Genomic DNA, 8,184 nt, shown 5'->3' with positions numbered 1-8,184 from the left:
AAAATAAATGAAATTGAATTGTTACCATTGTTGTGATTCACGTGCTGAATGTTTAAGTCTGTGTGTGACTTTAGCATATTACCACACACTATTTAAGGATTATATAAACCCAATTAAAAGCATCTCAAGGTATTTATGAAAAACGAAATTTGAAAAAGCTCATTAATAAACACACACAAAATACACTAGTGCTTTAATTAGAAGATAGATCACCTTCTAAAAGCAACCTATTTATTACTTTTCTCCCCTTGAAATCAAATAACTCTGACTTCATGATGCATTACTGCGTTAACAGAAAGAAAATTATACTAACACAAACTAAGTTCCAAGTGCCCAACCAAAGGGCTAAGTAAGGTAAACTATTGGATTTTACAGTGTAACTACAAAATACATGAGTAAGGCTGGTAAGTGGTCCTTTTTGACAGTGCTCCATGTTTGGTAGTTTTATAATTGTTAAAACAGTTTGCTTGTTAATTTTTTTCTTTCATTCATCATATTGGTGACTGACTAACCACTAGCTGAAAAGCACACTTAATTATTTTATCATTACAGCACGAGTAGATATGATCACATTGCATGCCAGGGGATGGAATGAGCGAAAAAAAAAAAAGAAACCTGCACAAGTACTTGAAGGTAAGTATAAATAAAGATTTCATCAATGAAGGTTACATTTTAACTGACTGAAGTTCCATAAGTTGTACATACATAGTATCTAATACATTCAGTATTGCTGACGGTTTGTGTGACTTTCCATTAATTATGCGTCTCATAATTTTGAGACTATCCAAAAGACTAAGGAAGTCAAGGAGGACATGTAGGCTATAAAGAAGTGCACGCAAAGGTCTGATGAGGAACTGCAACAATGGGTCACTGATGTGAGACAGTGGGCAGTTGACAGTAAGTATGTACTTGTTGCTGCCTCCTATCGATAGAAAATTATCATAAATTTAACGCTGCTGTCCGTAAGATTTGCCTCTTTGTCGCCATCTCCGTTTGAAACCTGCAATTGCAGTTATATGCAGAATTATTATCTTTACGTGCGTTGTGCTTCGGCACGGCTCCTCAGCGCGGATGAATCTAATGTTTGCTGTCAATCACCATACCGGTGTGGATACTGTACTTCGGAATCACAGATTGTAGTCTTGAAGTAGGAATTTTCACTGGAAAATGTAATCTGAACAAGTAAGTAACATGTCTGCCACTTTTGTTCTCACCAACTGAGGGAAAAAGCATTAGCCTACAATAAATCGCACTGCCAATGGTGATTAAATCTAACGATCGCTTAGCTCATATCGCATCAAACCGTGCAAATTATTATTGTTGTTATACTTTGTTCTCAAATTGTTAATGTTAACAACATAAGCATTGCGTGACTATGTATTTAGTGTGTATAAGCGTTATCTGTAGATTTCAATTTCTGTAGCCACTCCGCAGTCCGAAGTCTTTTGCTTTTGACTACGGGTGAATCTCCAGTTGTCACTGATGATTGTCATTTGGACCTTTCTGGATTACAGTCCGCCATCAAAATGATAAGTTTCATTATTTCAGCTGCTGTGAGAAAAGGCTATAAATGATCCGCTACCAGCAGCATCCTATATGCATAGTCTACTAGCTGGGACTCCTTCCTTTCTGTTTACAGACGTGACGTAATGATGCAAAGACAAACGGTTACATGCTCGAATTTCCCGTGGAAACCCACCAGTACCGCTCTTATTATAAAACGTTATTACAACCTGTGGTCACTTATCTTTACGAACCTGCAGTTAAACACTTACCAAACAATAACTGCTATTAACAACAACAGTCCTGTTGCAGTTTTTTTGTATGGAAGCAGCCCAATCGGATTTCATTAAATGAAATCTTTCCCTTTTTTTCTTTAGTTTTGCCCTGTATGGCTGGAAAGTCTTGCATGCAGGACAAGTTTTGAAGGCCACATTGATAATGGCCTTACAACGTGGGCACGTCTTTTTCGTGCTCCCATATCTGACATAATTAAGATTAATTTTTTCTGACAGTTTAACTCTGAGATCTTGTCATATTTTATTACCATTTTTTTTTTACTATAGTGAATAAACTGTAATAATGAATTAAATGTTCAAGGTGTCTATTTTGTAATATTTACTTGATCGACACTGTTTATGTTTAGATTAAATAAAAACTAGAAATGGTAGTGGGTGTTAACACAGCTGTCTGCTAGAATGTAGGCCTAGATATATGGACAATAAACTTATTTGTTATCTTTTATGTATTTGATGTCACAATGACATGCTTTTATATTATAGACTTCAACGTGTACCTACCCAACTCTTTTTGAAAACCGCCTAATTTGTCCGGGTTCAAAATAAAGGAATAAAACGCAGAGTTGAAATTACTCGCGTGCAGACTGAAGAGTCAAAGTGAACGTTATTACGCAACAATACTAAAGACAAGACATTTTCCCGCCCCATTCATCCTGAGCTGTGACGTCAAACGAATATTCCACGTATTGCGTTTTAGAACCCCTTCAAAAAATGTTTTAAAATAAAATGGTAAAATATTCGCTATGACAATAAAAACTTTATTGTATTTCTTAAGAGACAGGAGAGTTTCAAGTCACTAAAAATAATAAATGTACAATGATGTTATGTTTTCTCTTTTCAAATCGTTATTATTTTAATAATTATAAACATAAATCAAGTATGACAAACCAAATTATTTATGGTCGTCAATACCATCAATAACCCCTTAGCTAACACAAGCATGCATAGCGATATAACGTTATCATAATTGTCATCATTTTCATTTTCTAAAGTAGGCCGAGGCTACATAAAAGTACCTTTGTCACCACGTTGTTTCTTCCACAGACCAAGCTCTCCGGCGCACGATCATCATCCAAATTATAATTGTTTATTTTATTTTATTTTTTACTTGAACAAAATTCAAGTACAAACATTTATGGCATACTTCCACAATCATGTATTCCGTGTTGATACAGCATTTAAAAAAATAAATTAAATTAAAAATTAAATTAAAATAAAGAAACTTTATTTTAAGTCTGAATAAAACCCTGCTTTTAATGGGTTAAAATGACCGACTCAACATGTTATACATTTAATCGCTCCAATAACCTGAAATGTATGAATAATTAATCAAATGCAAGAACAAATTAAACACATTTCCACAAGAAACATGAAAAGTTTTAATGTTAATTCAAAAAGTCAGTGTCACGGTTCCACACACACGAGGAACACGGGAACGAAGGAGCGAGGAGACACGGAGTAAAGTAACTCAAAAGGGTTTATTGAACAAAGGCTTGGGATCACAGGACTCGACACATCAGGATGACGTTTAACGACTGACAAAGGACAAGAACACACTTTAAATACACAAGAACTGATGAAGGGAAGACAAGAGACACCTGGAACTAATGACAATTAACATTGGAAACACCTGGGAACAATGAACTCAAAACACGAGACAGAGAAACTAGATGACGGAGCACATAGGGAACCAAGACACACACAAAACCTGTCCCAGAGTCTGACATTACTCCCCCCCCCTCCCGCCTGGTCAGCGGGCTGGAGATAGCCCCGGCTGACAGGCTTGACTTCGGCCCGGTCAGCGGGCTGGAGAAAGCCCCGGCTGGCGCTTGACAACGGCACGGCCGGCACGCTTCACAGAAGGGCGGTCTTCGTACCGCGGAAACGAACAGGGGAGAAAAAGGAAAACCAAAAGACTGTTCAAAAAACTAAAACAAAACACGGAAGAAGGAGCGCCGCTTACTGTTTTGGTCAGTCGTTCTGTCACGGTTCCACACACACTATATAAATATAAATAAAGGTGACTTGACTTGACTCCACTTGCTGTGTGGGCATTTATTGTGTAACTTAACAGGACATTTAGAGCTACCATTTAACCAGCATTTACACCAACAATGAAAAATGTATTCCAAATTATTTCCTGGTAAGTGAGCAAGAAGTTTTTACAATTAGTAAAAGTGTGTGGGTTATTCTTGGTCACAGTTATAATTGATGAGAAACTATTGTTTTGATCTGTAGGTTGATCTTTTTTTAGTGAAGACAGTGTGTGATAATTTCAACTGAAATCTTTTTTTTTATAATATTAGTGAAAAAGATTTATGTGATAAAATAAAACAATAAAAAATTAATGTGATTTCCGTCAACACACAGGAAACTTGCGAAAAGCACAGACACACATGCAAACGCAGCATGACTCACACTCACACTGATTGTCTGTATGAGAATTTATTACACACATTTAGGCTATTCTGAAATGTAATTTTAGTGACAAAAACTCTGCTGTAGTATTAATATAATGAGGAGAAAATGAGTGACTCTATAACATCTCACTGTTACTGTTTTATCATGCAGCTTATAATATAATGGCCACAGTCTCTATAGAATCTATTCTGCTATATCACACAGTTTCACTGATGATCCATAATAAAGCCACAACCCCGGATAGAGCGGCTGAGTGAATGTGGTCTGGACTGTGTGGATGAGGCTTATTGTGTCAGAAACGCTGTAGAAGGACAGAGTTCCTGCACTGTGATCCACATAAACTCCTATTCTATGGCGAGACACTACAGGGAGAACAGTCTTTAAGTTATTGTGCCAGAACCAGCATCTGGAGGGAGAGCAGAACAAACTCCAAGACTGATCATTACCTCCAGACACACACTCAATACCCTCTCCCTTCCTGCTGATGCTCTTATATGAGACTGATAGACACACACACATCCCACTCCACTCAATCTCCCAGTAACAGCGTCCACACACACTCTCTCTACACAACACCTGACACACATCAAATCTGTCTGGATGATCAGGATACGACTGCTCTGTGTCAGTAACTGTGATCACTCTAAAGTAGGGATGCACCGATACCACTTTTTCCACTAATTAATGCTGTACAGTTGCTTTGACACAATCTGTATTGTTAAAAGTGCTATATAAATAAAGGTGACTTGATTTGACTCTGTTATTCTCAGACAGACAGAAGAATTAATTTACTATGTTTGTATCCAGAGTGAGCTGATGGGAATCTAATGGAGAGAAAACACATTAGAATCAGCAATTATGAATCTGTTTTTTTCTTTTAATGTATTTGAACTCTTAATGGCCTTTGTTTAATATTTCACCAGATCATCTTTTAAATTATCAGCTGAACTCTTCTATCATGTTTTCATTCACATTCTAAAGGAAGTTCATGAATATACTCAGTGAGGATTTCTGCATGCTCTCTTAGTGACTTACACTGAAGGAAATCATTCCTGGTCCAGGGAATCATGTTGGTGGATGTGACTATGAAAATCAACAGACGTGAACAGTGTCACTGTCATGTCAAGATAAATCTATTAAAGGGTTAGTTCACCCCAAAATGAAAATTTTGTCATTAATTACTCACCCTCATGTCGTTCAAAACCCATAAGACCTTTGTTCATCTTCGGAACACAAATTAAGATATTTTTGATGAAATCTGAGAGCTCTCTGACCCTCCCATAGACAGCAACGCAACTGTAATGTTCCCAGACTCAGAAACGTAGCAAGGACATCGGTAAAATAGGCCATGTGACATCAGTGGCTCAACAAAAATAACAATTTATTTAACAATTCTTCTCCCCCGAGTTGTTTGGAACGACACGAGGGTGAGTAATTAATGACAGAATTTTCATTTTGGGGTGCACTAACCCTTTAATCTATTCTTAAGACATTTCTAATATTTGTTCAGATGAATCTCCACCTCTTTCAGAGATCTTTTTGAGTTCCTCCTTGAAGACATCCTCCAGTTTGTCCCTCAGATGACAGATGGATTTTCTCACGCCATCAAAGGAACAGAGAGAACTGAAGGGAATTATGGGCACGTCTGTAGATTCGAGAGGTGCTGAGAGAGACTGGAAACTCTAGTAAACAGATATCACAATCCATCAGCTCCACACTTTACCCAATAACCTGCATTACTATCAGATTTGTGTGACTCCTGCTGACTTGGCTTATCTTTAGTAATTCACCTCAGTCCAGCACTTTCTTCTAATCTTCATTATGTGACATTAGAGCCACACATTTTAGCATTCGCTACACACTATATGTGAAGGAAATAGTTTGGATGATAAAACATCTGCTTGGAACATAAATGTCCATGTAACAGGCCAAGCACATCAGTGGTGTGCACATTGCATAAGTAAGTAGATTTGCAACTGAAAAGCAGTTTAAAATCTACTAGTGATCATTATTTATAACTTTTCATTGGTTAGTGGCACTGTCCTGAAACCCTACGTGAACCTTTAGAACACAGTTTCTATGTCAGGTTTTGTCTGGTTTCAGTACACCAAAGCATTGCTAATATACATCCTCACTTCCTGCCAGGGCTCAAATTCATCAGCGAGTTACAGACGAACAGTTTTATTCCAGTCAGCTGCTCATTTTGCTCTCGTGAAATGTTTGGGTCTTCTATCATAGCAGGAAGTTCTTCTAGATCTTGGTTACCTGCAGGAAATGAATGTGATTCTGTGACTGTGAAAGCTGTTCCAGCTCAGTGTCTCTCCTCTTAAGATCAGCAATCTCCTGCTCCAGTTGCTCCAATCGTCCTTCAGCTCGACTCACTGCAGCCTTTTCCTGATCTCTGATCTGCTGTGTGACCTCAGATCGGATTTTCTCAATAGAGCGTATGAGCTCAGTAAAGATCTTCTCACTGTCCTCCACTGCTGTCTTTGCAGAGCGCTGTTAGTAAACACATCATAATCACACAGTGGGCTTCAGTGGAACTGAAAGAGCTCCAACACTGGATGAGTGTCCAAACTGAGACCTCTTAAACGTCTTTTTTTCTCTGCACTCACCTTATGAGACTCCACATCCTCTCTCAGCTGCTTAAGATATTTCTTTCTCTGCTGGATTCTCTGATGGAAGGTTCTCTGCGTGTCCTTTAACTGTTTCTGGAGGACAAATAAATTACAGTAAATGTTAAAACTACTATAATGGAAACAACTGATATTAATCCAATATTAATGGTGAGCCGAAATGATTTATTTTTCTGAAATTAGATTATGAATTAACACAAAATGTGTCAGTATTATTTCATCATTACCTAGATATAAAGGGATAGTTCACCCCAAAATTACTCACCCTCAAATCACACACAAGACCACATTAATTTCTCTTTTGCAGCTTATGATATAGCTCTCTCAGCATCAACCATGTTCTGTATTGTACTGCCATACAAAACTGCAGGATGTTGAGCCTCCAGGAGCAAAGTTGGACACCCCTACCATATTTGATTTAGGCTCTGTACACATGAGCTGATTTGATTTGAGAGACTTAAGTTTTCCACTGCTTCAGAAGACTTGGATTAACCAACTGGAGTTATATGTCCTTTTTTTTTAGCTTGGAATTTTTTGACTCTATTGACTCTCAAACTAGATATAAAAAAAAAACCAGATCAATGATGACAGATTTTTTTTCTTCTTCTTTTTTGGGTGAACTATCCCTTTAAGTTCATACCCGTTTCTCTGTCCTCTGTGCTGCAGTTGATTCAATGTTGTGGTTTTTATGCTCATATTTTGTACACAGTACACAAATGCATTGTTGGTCAGTAATACAGTACATGTCCAGCTGTTTATCATGTTCACAGCAGATCATCTCCTGCAGTCATCCAGTGGCATCAGTCAAATTGTGTTTCTTTTCTTTAAAGAAACTCTCATGTTGTTCAAGATGAGTAAGACAGTAAGAGTTCAGACACACCAGACAGGACTTGACGGCTTTGTATTTTCTTCCAGTACAGACATCACATTGCACATCTCCAGCTCCAGCATAACAGTCAGCAGGAAGTTTAGTCTTCTTCAGTTTCTCCACCACTTCAGCCAGGATGGTGTTTTTACCTAAAGCAGGTCTTGGACTGAAGGTCTGTCTGCACTGAGGACAGCTATACTCTCATCTGGTCCTCCTGATCCCAGCAGCCTGTAATACAGCTCTTACAATAACTGTGTCCACAGGGAATGGCAACTGGATCTTTCAGGAGTTCCAAACACACTGGACAGATAAACTCATTTTGATCCACTGAAATTCTGGCTTCTGCCATGTTACTGAATATATACAGAGTGAAACAGACAAACATACAACAGCTCAACTACACTTAAGATTCCTTCCTTAAACTAATTTCCTGTTTCCTGGTGCTGTGTTTAAATGACGT

The 8,184-nt window shown here is 37.9% G+C and overlaps 1 pseudogene; it reads right to left on the bottom strand.

Moving 5' to 3' along the window:
- Positions 1 to 5,704: 5,704 nt before the first annotated feature.
- LOC107709958 (E3 ubiquitin/ISG15 ligase TRIM25-like) lies at positions 5,705 to 8,073 on the bottom strand (annotated as a pseudogene).
- Between the last annotated feature and the right edge of the window lie 111 nt (positions 8,074 to 8,184).

The sequence above is a fragment of the Sinocyclocheilus rhinocerous genome, unplaced genomic scaffold, assembly GCF_001515625.1.
Source record: "Sinocyclocheilus rhinocerous isolate Xijiao unplaced genomic scaffold, SAMN03320098_v1.1 scaffold2132, whole genome shotgun sequence".
In the NCBI taxonomy this organism is placed as follows: Eukaryota; Metazoa; Chordata; class Actinopteri; order Cypriniformes; family Cyprinidae; genus Sinocyclocheilus; species Sinocyclocheilus rhinocerous.
Note: the sequence above shows the minus strand (reverse complement) of the source record. Positions and strands in the feature narration are given on the sequence as shown.